The sequence below is a fragment of the Pinus tabuliformis genome, chromosome 1_2 (genome assembly GCF_031772625.1).
Source record: "Pinus tabuliformis cultivar Carrire ecotype Pingquan chromosome 1_2, CPIR1, whole genome shotgun sequence".
Lineage (NCBI taxonomy): Eukaryota > Viridiplantae > Streptophyta > Pinopsida > Pinales > Pinaceae > Pinus > Pinus tabuliformis.
The window spans coordinates 150,228,150-150,248,805 of NC_142298.1; positions in this window are offsets into that span (position 1 = coordinate 150,228,150).

Sequence of the window (20,656 nt, forward strand, 5' to 3'; positions counted from 1 at the left end):
ATATCATCCCATCATATATATATATATATATATATATATATATATATATATATATATATATATATATATATATATATATATATATATATATATATATTGTTAGCTAACAAATGAAGTAAATATCTATTCTAAATATCACATCACACACACACACACATAATCTTTAAATATAATATGCAAACATACATACATAACTACCTTCTCGTCATACTTATGACACCACTTGTATCCCACAACCACTTAAATTCCCTTGGAAGTATGCTCCCAAGTGGCACACTAAGCCCATGATACACATAGTAGGCACCTTAATGGGCATAATAAGCCCTAATAGGAATTTGTAGTCCCTCAAGCGGGTATAATTAAGCCCCTACGGGTCAAATGCACCCTTGAGACAATTTTTTTTTTATATTTCAAAATGGGCTACCATGTGTCCTTAGTGGTTTGGTAGATGCATTTATTGCGAACCATCTAAGGGACATTTCAATTTTGGCAATAATCACTCATAGGAAGATGTTTGAAAATTTCAAAGCAGGAAGAGAAAAAAATAACAAAATATTGATAATTATTAGTTATTTTGAATGATATGGTTGATTTTATCCAAATCATCGAAACTATCTATTGAATATACATGCCATATATTTTAGATTTTAAACACACACCAATGTGTGTTACAATATGAATGCCAAAAAAAATACCTCTAATAAAACATCCACACACTTTTTTTTTTTTAGTTATAGGGAAAATTTGTTAAAACCTATACTACAACCTCTAGAGGACATAATAGAGGTTGTAGAATAAGTTTTATGAAAATTTTATTAAATCTTGTAGCAAAAAAACCTCTAAAAATTATTTACTACAAGGTTATTTCATTATATTTATTTTAACAACTCTATTCACATATTTTTGGAAATGAAAACTTGAAGTGACATATTAAAACCCAAAAATCAATTTGGATGAATGTGGTCATGTATTAATTCAATGTATGAATAATGCAAGTGAAACCTTTATCATAAAATATGAAACTAAAAGTTTTGAAAGTAACTTGTCCCAAGACTGCATTACTCCCTTCATAAAATATTTTGTTGATGACCAAAACAAATAATTGATGGTCAAATATCTCAAACTAGATTAAGGATCCTTTTCTTTAAATAACCAAAGGAGGAAGGGACCGGCCTACTAGACAAATTGTGCATAGACCGAGGCATAGTAGAAATGGTGTAGAATAAACAAAAAATGGGATATTTTTAAAGAGAAGTCGAAATTAGTGTAGGGCATTACATTCATTATTGTTTCAAGTTATACGTATGTTACATATTCTCTAATTTTCTACAACTACCTCATATTTTTGAAGCTCAAGGGTTTATGTTAAACTTCCCTCATAAATTTCCAGCTTTAGACTCCTTAGAACCTATTTTCTATTATATGTCCATATCATCGATGATATTCTCGAAAAATTTGTAGAGGTGGTGCTTGTTCTTAGAATAAAAGAGTTATGTATTGTTATGTGTCTATATGCTAAATCTCAAGTATGAGAGTTTTTTGTATTTCTTTTAAATCCTACTCACAAATTCATTTATTTTTATTTGTCAATTATCACCCTAAACTTTTCCATGCAACGTTATAGGTGATAGCTAAAAAATTCCACTAATCCATCAAGATAAAGGTTTACTAATGCTATTCGCCATCAACTCAAAATGTAAGAGATTAAATTTATAAAGTGGCTTTTTGTCTAACCATGTGAACTCACAATTTAGGTTTTACATAAAGTGTGTGAGATTGGGTATCACTCGTCATTAGCTGGATCTTTATCACTGAGCCTATCATGTACTGAAAGGTTGAAATTCGATAATATAATTTGAATGTCGGGTTCTTTATCCAAATCTGTTGTTATATTTTAATGATCTTTCGCACTCTATGATCTAGTTTTATTTTAAGAGGGTGAAAGCTTTGTGGTTAGGGCCTGACCAACCCAACTTGGCACTCCTCTCATTAGATAGATCTGCCTGGTTTGTTCATTATAGAATTAGTGTGTAGAGTTTGGATCCCGTGTGTAGAGTTTGTTTATATACTCTGCCTTTTCAAAGGATCTGTCATGTTCTTCAGCTTATGGATTTTTGACACTTGGATTTGGAAGAATATCACCATAAGTGCACGAAATATCTTTTGTGTAGATATCTCAAGGTATAATTATATTTTGCATATGTTTGGAGGTGACCAAGTTTTGTTGTGAGACTCTTTTTATGATTTTGGTAAATCATAGATCTGAAGTGTTTCAAATGATATATTGATATATTGATATTGTTGAGAGAGACTTAAAATATGAAGCTCTTTGAGTCATTGCAGATTGAAGAGCTGAAGATATCTCAATTCCTTTAAAATCCTCTATGTTCATATAAACGCAACATGATGTGGATTTTAAAACTCTATTTTCTTTGATAATAACTTGAGTTATGAACTATATAAGTGACAACTTCAGTGAGCATTGGAATAACTTATGACCCTGTTGATCTACAAGATGTTGAGGCTTGAACATTTCTTTTCAATCTGGAGTGTGTTGATAAGAATAACCCTTGTCCTTGTCGATTTGGAAACACACTTTGAAACCTCTGTTTGCCCACAGTATAAGCTCTGTAGAATCACTGCTTTGCAGATCAAGTATATGTGTTGTGTAATGGTTATTGGTCTACCTAAGTTTTTTGCTTGATCACTGTTTGATTTGGTTCATAAAGTTTGTATGCTTGGACAATGATTTATATGAAAGGCATGCGCTTATGATGTTAATAATTGTTAAGTGTAGGAAGACTCGTAGAGAAAAGGAGGTTGTATTTGATTAGGTTGTGTTTACATTTCTATTTGCAGAGTATTGTTTCATATTTACCGAGTTAATAGAGTTTCCTCTTTCCGGTGTGTATCTTGCATTGAACATAGACTCTCCAGAATTTATTGCTTGAATGCATACTAAAGTTTGGAAGAATCTTGGAACATAGTGAGGTTGTTTCTTGCATGCACATAGTCATTGTTTGCAACAATTGATTACATTCGATTAGTGCACTAGGGATGAATTGAAGCCACACTTTTACTTTTCGATTACATGCACAAAGTGGAATGGAGAATAGAACAATGTAGGAATTTCAATAGCGATTCAATTGGTTTTGGAGTGTCTTGTTTGGCATCAATCCAGATTATCTAGGGTTTATTTGAGCTTTTTGATTTATCTAGGCAACCTCAATATTTGGTTTGTTCAGTTGATTAATGGGTAAAGTGAACAAAGCCCTATTTGATTGATTAGTTTTGTTTTTAATAAAGTTGCGAACCCCAGTGCAAGAATTGAATTAAGAGTTTATTTATTTATTTAAAGAACTTAAAATAGTGCTAATGAGTTGTCTAGAGTAAAGAGTGGTTTGCAGGGTTCCAGGATCTTTCTAGGAATTTCCAGTGTCTCATCTGTAAGCTTAGGAGTCCCTGGTTGACAATAAATGTTGGGTCACTGACATAGTCAATACTATAAACAACAATCCGCAACAACAAATTTTGCAAATTGGAGGAAACACGGGTAGTGGAAACCAACAACCAAATTCCAATAATAAAAACCCACCCAAGTAAGAGATCAATAATGGAATTCACACTATCTTCGCTATGCCCGATGCACGAAATTTTGACACTTACCCATCATTTTCGCCATATAGGAGACTTCAAAAGCATGAAGGTAAGCATGCGAAACTTTGGTTCAAATTCCCCATAAGGAGTGGCCCATGCTCAACAAACCTTCCCTTCCCCATAATAACATAGAGTATTATAGACTCCTTTCCCCGAGAAAGGAGTAGTGGAAACCCAATAGGAAGTTGGCCTACCTAACCAACATCTTGGTCCCTATCCCCAACCACCTCCATGTCCCTATATATAAGCTTTGCAGGCATCCACCTCTAGAATCACAATTTCCAATATATCATGCCTCTTTAATTTGACCCCATTGGATGCCAATCCACATGCCACTAATTGCCTTTGATGATACCACATCCTAGTGGTGACCCTATTATATGTATATCAAAGGCGCCTCTATGGACAAATTTCATGCAAGGGAATCTCATAGTTATAGTACTGTAGATGATTTGGCTCAATCTCCGCCATGTCTACGCTTAAGATTTTGCAAAATTTCCCATATCAAAGAAAATAATTGCTCTTAGCAGTAGGGGAACTCTATTGTTGGTTTCATCCTTGTATAGTTAATTGTTGCAAATATATTCTCAATAAAAATAGAAAATATGCAATAACGTACACACATTAACACAAAGGTTTTACCCTTGAAACCCAAAATTAGGAAAACCAAAAAGATTTTTTTTGAATATGTTTCTATACGATGCTACAATACAATATGTATATCGCATCGAAAGAAAACCCCAACCCATCAACCATACATTAGAATACAACCATAGCTGCTTAATTGGAATTAAAAACCATTGGATAAGAACCAAGTGCCACAAAACCACTAAAAGTGAAAATCGTGTGCCTCTAATCTTGGAAAGCCTTGGTTAAAAAACTTGAACAATTTATGAAGGGGCTATAAAATTATCAAGAAGATCTTCAATAGGAAGATTTCACATTTAAAAGGTTAGTGTTTTTTTCAAGAAAGAGATTTGGATAAAATAAGTAAATTATGTTGGATTTTTCATATTTCTTTCGCATTTAAAATGTTAGTGTTTTTTTTAAGAAATAAATTTACATAAAATCTATAATTATGTTGGGTTTTTCATATTTTTTTGAAAAAATCTACCATTCCACCTATCCAGCTTGTGATAACCCTAATTGATTAAAAAAATTCAAAACCATATTTAAATTAAAATTAAAATTAAGGAAAAAAATCAACATGAAAACCAAAAACCAATAATAAAAAATCTCTCTCCATCCCCTTTCCCCAACCCCCCACACACATATCATTGAATTATAAATTTTATTTTATTTTTATTTTTTATGAAACTATAAATTAAAAAAAAAAAAAAAAAAAAAAAACAAAAACGTTATTTAGAAAAAAAAATATTGCTTAAAAAATTAAAAAACAAAACATTTTTAGCATTGGTGGGGCGAAGGGGTGGTGCTCGACATCGACCTCCCCTCTTCCAATGGGGAAGTGTTATCCTATGCCCCAAAAGGGTGTCAACTGATATGTGTGTGTGTGTGTGTGTGTGTGTGTGTGTGTGTATGTGTATTGTTTCTAACTTTGATGTTATTATTAGATATTTGAACTTGGGTGGGGAAAATAACAATTTGCTCAACCACCTAAGATAACCCAAACTCAAATTTGTTGTACATAATTTTTTGTTTGTTTGTTTTTCAAGTTTTTTGTGTTCCTCTAGGCTTGAATTGTGGTTTGAGAGACCACGACCCAGGGGAATCTAAGACATCAAAGTCACCCAGAGATCACACCTGGCCTGGGTCACACTAGCCCTAACCTGACTAGATTTTAGTATGTCTCCTCCCCCTAGCTCGAGTGCAACAACCTCCGTGAGGTTTGATCTTGGGTCATCTTGCTAACGAGGCTCATCCTCAACCAGTGATGCGAGTGGGACTTGATGTTATACATAAAAATTTTGTTTTAAGTTTTTTATTAAATTTATTTTTGGTTTAAATGGAATAATTTTATTAATATATTTTTTTGTTTTTATGGTTTTATTATTGTTTATAATTTGTTTTTCTATTATTGTTTGTATTTTATTTTCTAACTTGCTTTTTATTTGATTTTTTTCTTTATAATTATTTAAATTTTTTAATTTTTTAATATAATATTATTTATTATTTTTAAGATGTTTGTAAATTTATTAAAATTTTAAGCTTTAATTAATTACATTTTTAAAGGTTAACTTTGTTTAAATTTCAACAGTTTTATTTTTTTATTTTTTAATGCTTATTTTAAAAATAGAAGTGTGTTTTTTTAAGGCTTTGGAACCTTTGGAGGTTAGACGTGGTAGAACAGACTATCATTCACTATTTCCATCATTCACCATTTTTGGAGGATCTACCCTCTTTTATGGGGATTCTTCTCATCTTTTTCTTGTACATCTAGTTTGACCACTCTTTTTCGTTATGTAGTTCATGGTCACTGGAGATTGGTGACTCACTAGATCATTTTTTCCCTATGTAGTTCGCGGTCAATAGGGATTGGTGACTCGCTAAGTCCACGAAATACACTAGGTCATTTTTTTCCCTATGTAGTTCGTGGTCAATAGAGAATGGTGACTCTCTAGGTCCATGAAATATTGTTCCAGGAAGATCCACCCGAATGGATCACTTCTCCCTGGTTCATACACAGAGCCTGATCCCAAAAGTGTCGAGAGAATTGAACATGTGACCTCTCAATAACAAAGGTTCTTAACTACAAAGACTTGATCAATTGAGCTAACCCTCTGGGTTTATGGTTTTACCACTTTATTTTAATGATGTTTTAATTTAATTGATTTTAGGAGTTAGTTAGATTTAGTTTAATTAAGGTATAACTAAAGAACTAAATTAAATAATGATAATTTAATGTAAAGGAAAATTTATTTGAGAGTAAAAAAAGAGGATATTTTCCTCATTTGTATCGATGGTTGGATTGCGAAAGCATCTTCGCCTCATTGTTGAACATAAATATCTTTTTTGGAGCATTTTTGGTGTTAAAGGCTTATTTATGTAGTGAATGTTTTTTACTTAAGAAGTTGTTCTTTTTTACTTATTTCTTTTACATCTTTCAAAAAGGTCATTGTGATTACTTGAGACTTCCACTAGGCTACTAAGGTTGATTGATTTGAAGGGAAACCTTGTCACTTGGAAGAAGTGCATCTAGAGGCTATTGTCACATGTTCTCCTTTATTGGTTTGGGGTAAGTTTTAATCCTCATTGTTGAGCCATACTCTCAAGTTCCTTAGTATGGGATACCTGATCTTGTGGTTGAAGGCTTTCCCCTTAGAGGGATCTCATCTAGTGGAACCATCATTTCATGATTTTCCTTGGTTAGCCAAGGGGTTGATTAGCTTATAGGGTTCTAACCTCTTTCCCTAATCGGCGAGCATCAGATAACAAACCTTAAGAGGTTTTTTTCCTTGATCTCATTTTCCCACTTAATTCCTCTTGATTCCATAGTCCTAATAGGATGTTGGAATTTATCTTTATATCCATCCATTACTTATTTAAAAAACCTTGAAATTGCAAAAAAAACCATTTTACTAAGGTTATTATCAGTATCGCCTTATGCTCATTTGATTAAGCCTTAGTGATCCTAGTGGGGAAGGCCCCCTTGAGTGACAAGAGAATTGGCCTAAAATGAGAGGATAGGTAGGGGAAGTGAAAATGGGTGACCTTTCCTAAAATTTTCTCTTTGGATTATGCATTGTAGACTGGGTCTTTTATCACACACGTACAATTTGGGCAATAACAATTTTAGTACCATTGTCAAGGAGAAAGCCCATTCTCTTGGGAAAAAAACATTTGTGAGAGTGCATTATTGAATATTTTCTCACAAGGTGACTCCATGAAGGAAACAACTCTTTTCCTTATAGATTTTGAAGATTTTTAGGGTATAGAGGTGACCACATCCATAAACCATGAAGGCTTGTGAAGCCAATCTCATATTGGAAACTCCATCATGATATGATGTAAGGTATGGTATTTCTTTATTTTCAGCGTATTTTTGAAGTTTTATAAGTAAAAAAAAGGGATCTTCTTCCATGGATAGCTCAATGGTATTCTCATGTTGATTCCTCAAAAGTCCAATGTTTCCGTCATGAGAATACCTACATAGATTCAAAATCAATTCAATATTAAAGGCATATGGTGATTCAACCACACGACATCTACTTTCTTTTAGGGAATTTAGAAATAGTAATGGTCTCTTTCACAAAGACACTATGATGAAAATTTTCCACTTGGTTTGAAAGATATTGCAAATGGTTGGTTGAACAATCTTGGGAAGGGAATATTTGTCTCATTCCTAGAATTTCTTGAGGCATTTGGTGCACATTGGGGCCATGGTGATGATCAATGGCTTCTCATTATCCAAGATGTCAAAAAAGTCTTCGAGTGGACAAGGCTCATTAATGAAGATCTTGATCCATCTTTGTCCAAGGATGAGAGGACATCCAATCAAGAAGAAGATGTTTGCATCCTTGAGATGTTGGAAAATCAAGGCAGATGAAGATTAATCTTGATTCTCCTTACTTGATAGTTACTTGTGAACTTTGTTGGCTTCTTATTAACTTATTTGTGTTCCTTTTTCATCAAGCAATTATAAAAATGAAGATCACAAGAGACAATAGACACAAAATATAGGCTCCATGCTAGAGAAACCCCACAACTTGGGGAAAACCCGAACAATCTCTTTCTTATAGAATCAAATCAAAATGAGACCTCCAAGATCCAAACACTAAAGTAAAAAATTAATCCAAACATCAAATAAACCCTCTAGTCAAAGTCTTACTAATATCTTCACAAACTGTTCCAATCAAATTCTCAGACCTATAGTTTAGGTCTGCAATTCAACCCCTACAACTTGTCTAGAAAATCCCTAACTTCATGTATGAGTAGGTAGAGATGACTTGATTTCAGAATATTTTTCCTTCACTCTGATTTTTTTTTCTTATCTTCTTGACTTTCGTTTCTTGTAGATGACTCCTCCATGAACTTCAGATCTTACTTTTTTTGTTTCATAATGAGTTGAACTCTGTAGAAAATCTGTATAGGTTAACCCAATAATGAAATATAAATCAAAGCAGAATACTATAACCTACTTCTACTATCAATTTGTGGTAGCTTAAAAATCGAGCTGAACAATATAACCAGAAGAAGAAGAATCGATGGCACAATACACATGAAAATACTTTGGGGAAAACCTCAGCTAAAAACCCCACAATATTGTATTATCATACATGGTGGAAATACATAGAATTATACAAAGCATTAGCTCTCACAGCTAGCCAGCTCTTAATACAATCCTCACAAATGCTCATAGGCAATCTTGGCTTCTCTCCAGCCTTCCTCTCTGCCCTCCAAGCTCCTATTTCTTTGTGTTGTTCCTTGTGGATGATTTGCCTTTACCAAGTGGAAAACCCTCAAAACTGCACAATCCTCAAGGATGAATCCTTGACTGCATGCATGAGCTTTCTCCATGAGAAAACACATGCAACTGATAGTACACTGTCCTTGAACATTTATCTCAACTGGGTCTTTCTCATAATAGACATGCATGAGTTTCTGATGAGGGAATCTTCAGTTAACTGGAGTAGCACTAGTTGAGTGAATTAATGCATCAACTAACTGTTAACTCACTATTAGTTTCTCAAACAGTTTGGAACAAATTTAACTAGACTTAACTCAGTAAATTGAGTAACTAATTACAACTCAAATATAACTCAATAGTATCCCCTTAATTTAAGGGATAACTCTTGCATGACTTCAGAAAGAATTCTAACTTGAATTTCTCCAACTAATTAATTTAAAATAAATTAATTAATTATTTCCAAGTAGTTGTTAAGACTAAATTCAATTTTAATTCACAATTTAATTCAAGGACAAAATAAATTAGAATATTCTTGTTGCCATATTTCAACACTCCCTCTCAACAAGAAAGGGATTATCTGCCACCCCGATCATGTCTCTATGGAACTCGAATTTACACTTTGACAAAGCCTTTGTCAAAATGTCAGCATCTTGCTCCTCTATCGAAATATACTACAGCAACATGATCCTCCTTGCTACACAGTCTCTGAGATGATGATATCGGATGTCGATGTGCTTGGAACTATCATGAAATACTGGATTCTCAGAGAGTTTGATACAAATCTAATTATCACAATAGATCACAGTTGGATCCATCCTCTGATCAAACAAACCAACTAGGATTTTCCACATCCAAATGGCCTCACATGCTGCCTAACTTGCAGCCATGTATTACGCCTCTGCTGAGCTGAGTGCAACAAAACTTTGTTTCCCGCTGTACCAAGAAACTACCGCTGACCCAAGGTTGAAAATCCGTCCTAATGTGCTCTTCTGATCTGATGGACTCCCTACCCAATCTGCATCAGTGAAGCCCTGTAGCTTCACTCCCTCTATCCGTCAGTACCATAATCCATACTGAGATGTGCCTCTGAGGTATCTCAATACATGCTTTGCCGCCTTCCAAAACATCTTGGTAGGTTGAACCATCACTTGACTCAGTTGGTTCACCGCATAGCACAGATCTGGTTGTGTGTTCACTAAGTACATCATTGAACCCACAAGCTGCCTATACATAGTAGCCTCTACCACTTCTCTTGAAGTAGTAACCTCCTTCTTCCAGTTACATGCTAAAGGAGTCCGCATGGGCTTGCACTTCTCCATGTGGAATCTCCTAAGTATCTCGTTGGCATACTTGCCCTGAGACACAAACAACTCCCCATCCTTCTGCCACACTTTCATGCCAAGGAAGTAATGCATGAGACCCATGTCTTTCATCTCGAATTCTCTTGCAAGGTCCTCCTTACAAGACATGATCAACTTATCATCACCAATCAATATGAGATCATCAACATAAAGTACGATGATCAACAACTTACCTTTCACCACAATGTGGTACAGGTTCGCAGCCACTTCACTCTTTATGAAGCCCAACCTAGTGAAGTAGTTGTCTATCCTAGTGTACCAAGCACGAGGTTCTTGCTTTAGCTCGTACAATGCTCTCTTGAGTCGGCACACATGTGACTCACAATTGAAGGTCTCAAAAACCTTCCGCCTGCTCTATGTACACCTCTTCCTCAATCTGGCCATTGAGGAATGCAGTCTTCACATCCATCTAATGGATCTTCCAACCCATTTGTGTTGATAGTGCCAACACAGATCTGATAGATGAGTACCTTGCAACAGGAGAAAAAGTCTCATCATAGTCAATCCCCTCAACCTGTGAAAAGCCACGGGCAACAAATTTTGCCTTATGCTTCTCTACACTACCATTAACAGCTTGATTTACCTTGTAAAGCCAACGGGAACTCATAACTGACTTGTTCTCCAGTCTCAGAACCACATCCCAAACACTGTTATGAACTATGGAGTCATACTCCTCCACCATAGCATCAACCCAAATCAGCTGTTGCACTGCTTCCTCAAAGGAATATGCCTCAGTCTCAACACATTCCCCAACAAGGGCCGTGTATCCAATGTACCTCTCAGGTGACCTCCTCTATCTGCGCTCAGAAGATGGTGCTCCCACATTCTCTCTTGCATCCTCCAACAATCTGTCAGCTTCTCTTGTGCGCTTCCGTCCATCTCTGGAAGACTCTACTTGAGTGGATGTCTCCACTCCTGGAACCTCTACATGTGGTTGCTTCACATCAGTCTGAGGCTCCTCCTCCTTAGGAACCGACAGTTCCTCCATAGCCTGTAGTTGGAGCTCCCTCTCAAGGGAAACTCACATGGCCTTCTGCTTATCAAACTTGAGATCTTTGCGAACCACTGTCCTCCGATTGGTAGGCAAGTACACTCGATAGTTGTGAGGTGTATTAGTGTACCCCACAAATTCCCCATCTTTGTTGTCGACTCAAGCTTCTTCAATGCATCCTTTGTCACAGGGAAATATACCGATGAGCCAAAGATCCTGAAGTGACCCACATCTATTCTCATACCAGAGAAAGCTTCCTCTGGTGTCTTCATACCGAGTATGTGATGCGGGCTTCTATTCTACAAATATACTATTGTGTTGCATGCCTTGGCCCACAAGTGAAGTGGTAGGCCTTGGTCATGCAACATTGCCTGTGTTGCCCCTACAATAGTTTTCTTCTTCCTCTCGGCCACCTCATTCTGCTGTGGGTTATGAGGTGCCGTCAACTCTCATTTAATTCCTTCCTCTGCATAGAAGTCCTTAAACTATTGAGAGACATATTCTCCACCGTTGTTGCTTCTCAAGGCCTTGATCTTCTTCCTTGACTCTTTATCAACCAAAGCTTTGAACTCACAAAACTTTGTGAAAGTTTGGTCCTCTTTCTGCATGAAATAAATCCATCATTTATGAGAATATTTATCAATGAAAATCACATAATACCTTTGCTTCGCTGTGGATGCTGCCAAGAATGGTCCACAAAAATCAATATGAACTCACTCTAAGATAGCCTCTGCTCGACTGTCTCAATCATGAAAGGAAGACTTGGTGTACTTTCCCAAGGTACAACCTTTGCATGTGTCAACTTGCTCAAGTTTACCTTTGGGAAGTCCTGTAGATATCTACTGCATTATCTTCAAAGCCCCATGATGCAAATGGCCCAACCCCCTGTGCCACAATTTGCTAATGTCTTGGCTTTGCACCAATTCTACTTTCGTATTGAATGCTGCACAATCATCTACCTCTAGTTTATAGAGATTCTTCACCCGAATCTCTATCCTCTTTGTCTGACCCATGGCTATGTGTCTTAGGAATGCCTTTCCTTTACTGAAGACAACATTGTAGCCTTTTTCCTCCAACATCGCAACTGATACCAAGTTCTTCTTCAGTCTAGGCACATACATCACATCTGTCAAGGTGAGAGAAGCTCCATGCTCCCTCTAAAAAGAAATCTTGCCCACTCCCGAAACACTATACCTTATGTCGTCACCCATCTCTATGCGCATCTTGAGGTCCTTCTCCTCCAAGGCACTGAATAAATTTTTATCACCAGTCATGTGGAATGAGGCTCCACTATTAAGATACCAGACACAACCCATCATCGATGACACCATGCATGCGATGAGGGTAAAGTCCATTTCGAACTGAGAGGCTAATGTCTCACCTTTCGATCCTTCTAAGGATCCCTTCTTGGAATTCTTTGATGGGAAATTAGTTGCATAATATCCCATCTTGTGACAATTAAAGCATCTTACTTTAGACATGTCACCCTTCTTCCCTCCATGAGAAGAATTCGATTTGAAATGGGAAGCCTTCCCCTTCCCTTTCCTTACCTTACTTGCTAAGGCAAGATTTTCTTCATCATCATTCTTGGATGAAGAACCATCTTGTGTGCTCCTCCTGATCTCCTCCTACATAAGATCCAACCACAGTCGTTCCCAATCCAACAGTTTTTCCCTTCCATTCACAGAGTCCTGGTAGCTATTCCAACTCTTTGGAAGGCCAAGGAGAGCGAGGCTCATCATGTCATCATCAGAAGTAGTTATTCCCCCACTGCCAATATCATCATTGCAGGTGGTGAGCTTGTTCAGATATGTGGAAATACTATCTCCCTTCTCCATCCTGATTCTTTGAAGCTTATCCTTGAGCACCAATTTCCTCTGGTTGCTACTGTTCTGATAGAGGTCCTTCAGTGTCTTCCACATTGAAAATGGAGTATCCTTCCCATGGAGACTCGAGACAATATGGTCTCGAACTCCCTTAAGGATGATCCATCTCGCCTTCACCACGCACTTCTTCCACTCAGCCAACTCTTGTGCATTAGTTAAAGCTGGCTTTGGGATTTCTTGATCAATGAATTCCTTCAAGCCATTTTCTTCTAATACAACCTCCATTTTATATTTCCATGCTATGTAATTTGAGCTACCTTCCAAGGCATACTAGAGTCTCAAGCCATAGAACACCATTGGCCAACCTTGAAGTATGATATGAATTCGATTTGCACTTGCAACCCTGAACTTCAAACTTCGAATTCTTTTCTCAGTATATTATTCACAGCTCTGATACCATGTAGAAAATTTGTGTAGGTTAACCCAATACTGCAATATAAATCAAAGCAGAATACTATAACCTACTTCTACTAGCAATTTGCGGAAGCTTAAAGATTGAGCTGAACAATATAACGAGAAGAAGAAGAATCAATGGAACAATACACATGAAAATACTTTGGGGAAAGCCTCAGCTAAAAACCCCACACTATTGTATTATCATACATGGTGGAAATACATAGGAATTATACAAAGCCTTAGCTCTCACAACTAGCTAGCTCTTAGTACAATCCTCACAGATGCTCACAGACAATCTTGGCTTCTCTCCAGCCTTCCTCTCTGACCTCCAAGCTCCTATTTCCTTGTGTTGTTCCTTGTGGATGATTTTCCTTTACCAAGTGGAAAACCCTCAAAACTGTAGAATCCTCAAAGATGAATCCTTGACTGCATGCATGAGTTTTCTCCATGAGAAAACACATGCAATTGATAGTACACTGTCCTTGAACATTTATCTCAATTGGTTCTTTCTCATAATAGACATGCATGAGTTTCTGATGAGGGAATCTTCAGTTAACTGGAGTAGCACTAGTTGAGTGCATTAATGCATCAACTAATTGTTAACTCACTATTAGTTCCTCAAACAGTTTGGAACTAATTTAATTGGACTTAACTTAGTAAACTGAGTTAACTAATTACAACTCAAATATAACTCAATCTTATCTCCTTAATTTAAGGGATAACTCTTGCATTAACTTGAATTTCTCCAACTAATTAATTTAAAATAAATTAATTAATTATTTCCAAGTAGCTATTAAGACTAAATTCGATTTTAATTCAGAATTTAATTCAAGGACAAATTAAATTAGAATATTCTTGTTGCCATATTTCAACAAACTCTTCTACTATATATACACTTTTGAACATGCCTCTTCTAGGCCGAAAAATTACCATGACAAGGCTAACTTGTTTCTGGCTTAGGTCAACCTGATCTTGGAGTATTCCTTGACTTTGTAGACTTAAATAAATAAATTCATTTACATGTTACTGTACACGCCCAAATGGGTCTTATACAAATTAATATTGACTCTCTTGACTCATGACAATGACAAGCCCTAAAAGCATGAAGAACATGCTTTACCTATTTGACCAATCGAAAGAAGCATGAAACCCATGCTTGAAAATAATAAAATTTCTTTCTTCTTTTATTTTACATAAGATATATATAATGACATGAATACAAAGACATTTAAGAAGACCAAACGGTGAACCATACTAGATGGTTCAAAAGGCATCGACAAAAACTTTTTCATATGATTTTCACCGAAGCTCAACAATTATAATATGGATCGCAGAAGCCTAAATTCAGAAAAAAAGACCAAACCTAGTTACTTTTCCAACACTCCCTCTTAACTAGGGAGGTATTCGTAATGACTCAACATGCCCATCTCAAGTTGAAACATTCTCATAAGACGGGATCTAGATTGATAAGCATCAAAATATCATCATAGCCAATATTGTTCCATTACCAAGGCCTTGACAAGTACACTCTATCTCTCACAAGATCAGAGCACAATGCTGGTAGGAATTTCATGGGATACCACACTGCCTCAACAAGGTATATACTCCAAATAGGACCATTTCCCTCAAGAAAATGTATGTCCATCAGAGAATTCTTATCCAAGTCCATTTGACTTAGGATCTCCATCCTAATCCATCACATTACATGGCTAAATAATGTCTATCCAATATGCTTATCCAATCCATCATTCTCTTTATCCATGTCTGTGTATTTGACTTAGGATTTCAGTCCTAATCCATCATAGTACCTGACACAAGGAGAACCATGCTAATTCAAATCATCATTTACCCTATCCATGATACATGTACTATACTTATGGCTATTAGTCCTGGCAGAGTACATGACACAAGAAAAATTAGTGTCCAAACTTACTCCCTCTCAACCTGAGAGGAGCACCCTATCAACCAGGGATAATTCATCAACAAGCCTCAGCTTATGTGGGAAATACTCATACTTCCCTTACATCATCTACCAGTTATAATTGTAGCTTCCTCAACCAACCCTCTTATCACCAAGATTGCTCATCTTGCAACTCCTTGGGCTCCAAATCTGCCTCTTAACAAATCATTATCCTGTTCTTGAGGTCTTCACCTACAACATCCTCAACTGTATCCACCACTACTTCCTGCATTGTTTCCTGCCTTGAAGATAATTCATTACACAATTCCTTCAATTGAAAAGGTTATCAAAAGGTTAGCCAATCCATTGTTTAGTACAACTTGTTTGACCTTTCCAATCAATCTCTATCAGTTAATATAGCTTCATAAATATTCCCTCTAGCTGCTATCCCGCTCTTCAAAAATAGCCAACTCTTAAGGTCTTCAACTAGCTGCCCTCTTATCTATGATATTCTGCTCTAAATCACAAAACTAGGATTTACAATTCTCCCCTTCAACAATACTTTTTTTGCTCCAAATGATATTGTTCATGGGGTCTTCTAGAGTTGTCCTTAGCCCTCTAACTATCTTATTGTTACTTCAAAATGAAAGTCCTTAGGGCACCAATCTTCAAGACTTTTATCATAAGGTCATTTTAACACAACTCTCTTGATGGTGAACTACTTTATTGTCATTAGGATTTTTACACTCAGCCCTCTTATTATTTCTTGGCTTCTCAAAGAATGTCATACCTAGAGCTTACACAAATTTCCATTACAACATCCTTCTTGATCCACCAAGCTGATAATATTTAAGGCTTACCAAGTCAACTCATTCAATAGTGACTTGATATACAAAATAATAATAATAATAATTATTATTATTAAGGTCATGGTAAAACCAGACACCAAATTGGTGTATGAGACCCCCTTTTTTGTGGGACAAGGGACCCACCCTACCCATCGATTTAACTGCTAAGTCTACGAAGGCATATACATACTCTAACCCCCCTCTGGTTTTGAACCTGTGACCTCTTAGGAGGAAACACATGCTCTTAACCATTAGGCCCACTGAAGTTGTATAATAACTAGAGCACACTAGACAGCTCACACAATAACGATTTTATCACATCAAATAACAATTTCTAGAGCATCTACACTTTTTATGAAAAACCCTTATGAACAGTCTTCCACACTTAGCAATTTAAAAAATATAAGAGTATAAACTTACCTCCTTTGGGAACTTGGAAAAACTCTTAAGGATTCACGATTCTGATCATAACTTTGACTAAACATTTCTTCCTAAATCACAGTCCTTTGCAGCCCCAGATCCCCACAGTTGAGTCTCCTTTGGCCACCTCAGTCACATATATCCTAGTGGTCCCCTTCCTTGCTGACCCAAGATCTTCTACAGAGCTTCTGCCTCTTGTCTATGCCTTACTACAGGCCTTGCAACCTTCTTTCTACCATTATTCAGGGTCTCGGTTCTCTCAGAATTACCGCCTCCCTTCTTCGTTGTGTTTCTTAGAACTCTCAACCTAGTATCTTAGTTCATCCCTCCTACAATGGACATGATCAAGCAAAAAAAAATTGACCTTATTTCAGAGATATATTTCCCATGAGTATGTCCAAAATCATGCTAATAAACTTTGTCATTACCTTTCTTAACTCAACCATTCTAAATCGACCATCCAGCTTCTCTTATCCTATGATTGTCTTCTCCTAGGTCCTGTGCTCAAATTTCATTTGAAAAATATGGGCATGTGAGCATTTTGTACTTGTAGCCCTACTGGGCCTACTACGGCCTTTACAACGACTATATCTCAACTAGATCTCTCGATTAAGATGATCTCTAGGTTGTTTAATTACAAGAACAAGTTGTCCGTGAGTATGGCTAGATTACAAAACTCAACTATCTCCTTGAGAACTCGAGCTTTCATAGGTAAAGTTTTCTAGAAAGATTGTATTGGAATGAATCAGATGATGACCTTCTTCACATGGACTATGTTTTCAACTTCTTCTTAAATCTGCTCGCTCTTCTTGAGAGTCTTCAAGGAGAATTCGTATTATTGCCAAACTTTGGAGATGTCACGTAACTTGGATTCTTCAAAACATCGCAATACTTGTTATACCCACCAGTAGAAACTTGCATCATTGAAAAATATCGCGTTGTAGCCTTTGCATTATATTTTGAGAAGGGAGTTTATATCGCGTTGGTAATTTGTCCTACTTTGGAGATAACTCGTATTTCTATACAGATCCTTGGATTAACAAAAACCCGTATCATCTTCCAAAATAACTCGGATCAAGGGTGATTTCCTCTGGTCACATCCTTCCAATGTCTTGATAGTGGCTTGTATTATCTTGGAATTACTGTTGAGATTTGCAACATTCAAGGTATGTAGAATTGTAACACAGGATCAGCATATTCAAACTCGCAGCACAGTGCCTTTCATAAATTTGTACTAAAACCAACATACGTGACAAGAATCTCGGATTAGTTATACCACTGTTACTTGTATCAATTGAAGAACCTAGGATTAAATGCTCCCTGTAAGTTGCATGAACTTCGCATTCCTTTAATCACAGAAGCTCGCATCCGATCCTAGATTATACGCCACAGAATTCGTATGTTCAGCTCCAAAGAAACTCATATAATGTTGTCACAGAGATTTGCATCCTTTTCATCACTTGTTAAACTTGTTAAACCGCTGTAGTGGTATCTACATTTCTGCCAACGAGTTCGTGATCTTTTAGCCTCCTTTTGTCAACCTTCGCTCAGCTCTATACCATGTTGGAAAATCAAGGTAGATAAAGAATCAAGATTAATTTTGATTCTCCTTATTTGATAGCCACTTGTGAACTTTGTTGACTTCCTATTAAATTATGCAATTATCAAAATGAAGATCACAAGAGACAATAGACACAAAACATAGGTCCCACGCCAGGGAAAACCTAAACAATCTCCTTCTTATAAAATCAGATCAAAATGAATCCTTTAAGACCCAACCCCTAAAATCAAAACTTCGTCCAAATATCAAATCAACCCTCTAGTCAAAGTCTTAATAAGCTCTTCACAATCTGTTCCAATCAAATTCTTGGTCCTGTAGTTTAGGTCTGCAATTCGACTTGTGACATTCGACCCCTGCAACTTGTCCAGAAAAGATCTAACTTCTTGTACGAGTAGGCAGACATGACTTGGTTTCAAAATCTTTTTCCTTCGCTCTGATTTTTGTTTTTCTCTTCTTGACTTTCACTTCTTGTAGATGATTCCTTCATGAACTTCAAATATCTTTATTTTTTCCTCAATGAGTCGAACTCTTCTACTATATACACTTTTGATCAGGCCTCTTCTAGGCCAATTTTACTATGGGAAGACTGACTTAGGCCAACTTGATCTTGGAAGATTTCTTGACTTTGTAAACTTGAAAAAAAAAATCTTTACATGTTACAACATGTTCAAATAGGCCTTATACAAATTAATATTAACTCTCTAGGCCAATTTTACTATGGCAAGGTTGTCTTGTTCTTGACTTAGGCCGACTTGATCTTGGAAGATTTCTTGACTTTGTAAACTTAAAAAAATAAAATTCTTTACATGTTACAATATGCCCAAATAAGCCTTATACAAATTAATATTGACTCTCTTCACTCATGGCAATGAAAAACCCTAGAAGCATGAAGAACATGCTTAACCTAGTTGACCAATTTAAAAAACATGAAACCCATGCTTGAAAAATAATAATTTTTCTTTCTTCTTTTATATTACATAAGATATATATAATGACATGAATACAAAGACATTTATGAAGACCAAACATAGTTACTTTTCCAACATGAGACTGGCAAAGAACAAAGCATCATAGAATAGGGTTGTGGTCCCCCTATTGAAGAGGAGAACAACCCATATTTGGAAGGATACGAGTGTCATTTGGGTGACTTGGTGCATCAATAAGAATTAGTATCTAATAGTCATGAACACAGTTGTAGCAAGGATAACTCAATTTAACCATATGCAATGCACCTGGCCTAAAACTAATGAGATACCATCATGGATAAAAGTGTTTTTTATCATACTAACCCATGTACTCATTTTGATATCAATCTTGATGGTTTTCCAACACCTAAACTTCCAAGTAACTATGATTAGGGGAAGACAAAGATGATATCTCTAGTTCTTCGATGAATGTGACAAAAGCATGGATCCTAACTCTGAATTAAATTTGGAACATTCCTTACCTTTCAACTGCAACATTGATAAAAATAAGGGTTGGATATATAATGATATGCTTGAAAGCCCATTATAGCTAGTGAGGTAGCTTTGTTTCTCTCTTTTAATGACCTTGTTGTATTTAAGTCTGATGTTGACCAAGAGAGATATGAAAATATGAAATTGTTGTATTTAAGTTCGATGTTGGCCAAGAGAGATATGAAAGTGTGAAAATACAAATAGAGACAATTCTCTTTTGTGCAAACACCAAAAATGAAAAAAATAAAAAATATTCTCACACAAATTTTGTAGCATAGTCAAATGATCCACCTCATTTCCTTTTGAGGACCAGTTCTAGACACCAAACCCCATATGCGATCTCAGCACTATAAGAGATAGGGTATATTGACATTGCACATAGAACTAGTTCAATTTTTTCAACTTGATAAGGGAGGTGAGTGCAAAGGTTGTCAGGGTGTCTCACATTGTTGTGAACTTGTGCAAAAATTCATGCCAAATGTACCTAGATTAACACAATGAGTGACACCACTCAGTCTCAAGACTTAGGAGTATGATGATTCTGATGCTGAAAGTGGAAACGAGAGTGGGGACTGACCCTCCACTAATCTCCAAGCCACGTACGGGTCACCAGAGAAAGACCTATTGCTGCGATTAGGATTCAAAAGTTAGCGATCATACATAACATATTTTGAAGGCCCTCCTATATATGACAGTAAATATCTATTATCCAATTTGACTATGGGGTCGATTTACAGTTGTTCATGGTTTTTCTTGGCAAACATGGACTTGCTGCATATAAAATATTGTTTGTTATGGGGAATCTATGGCT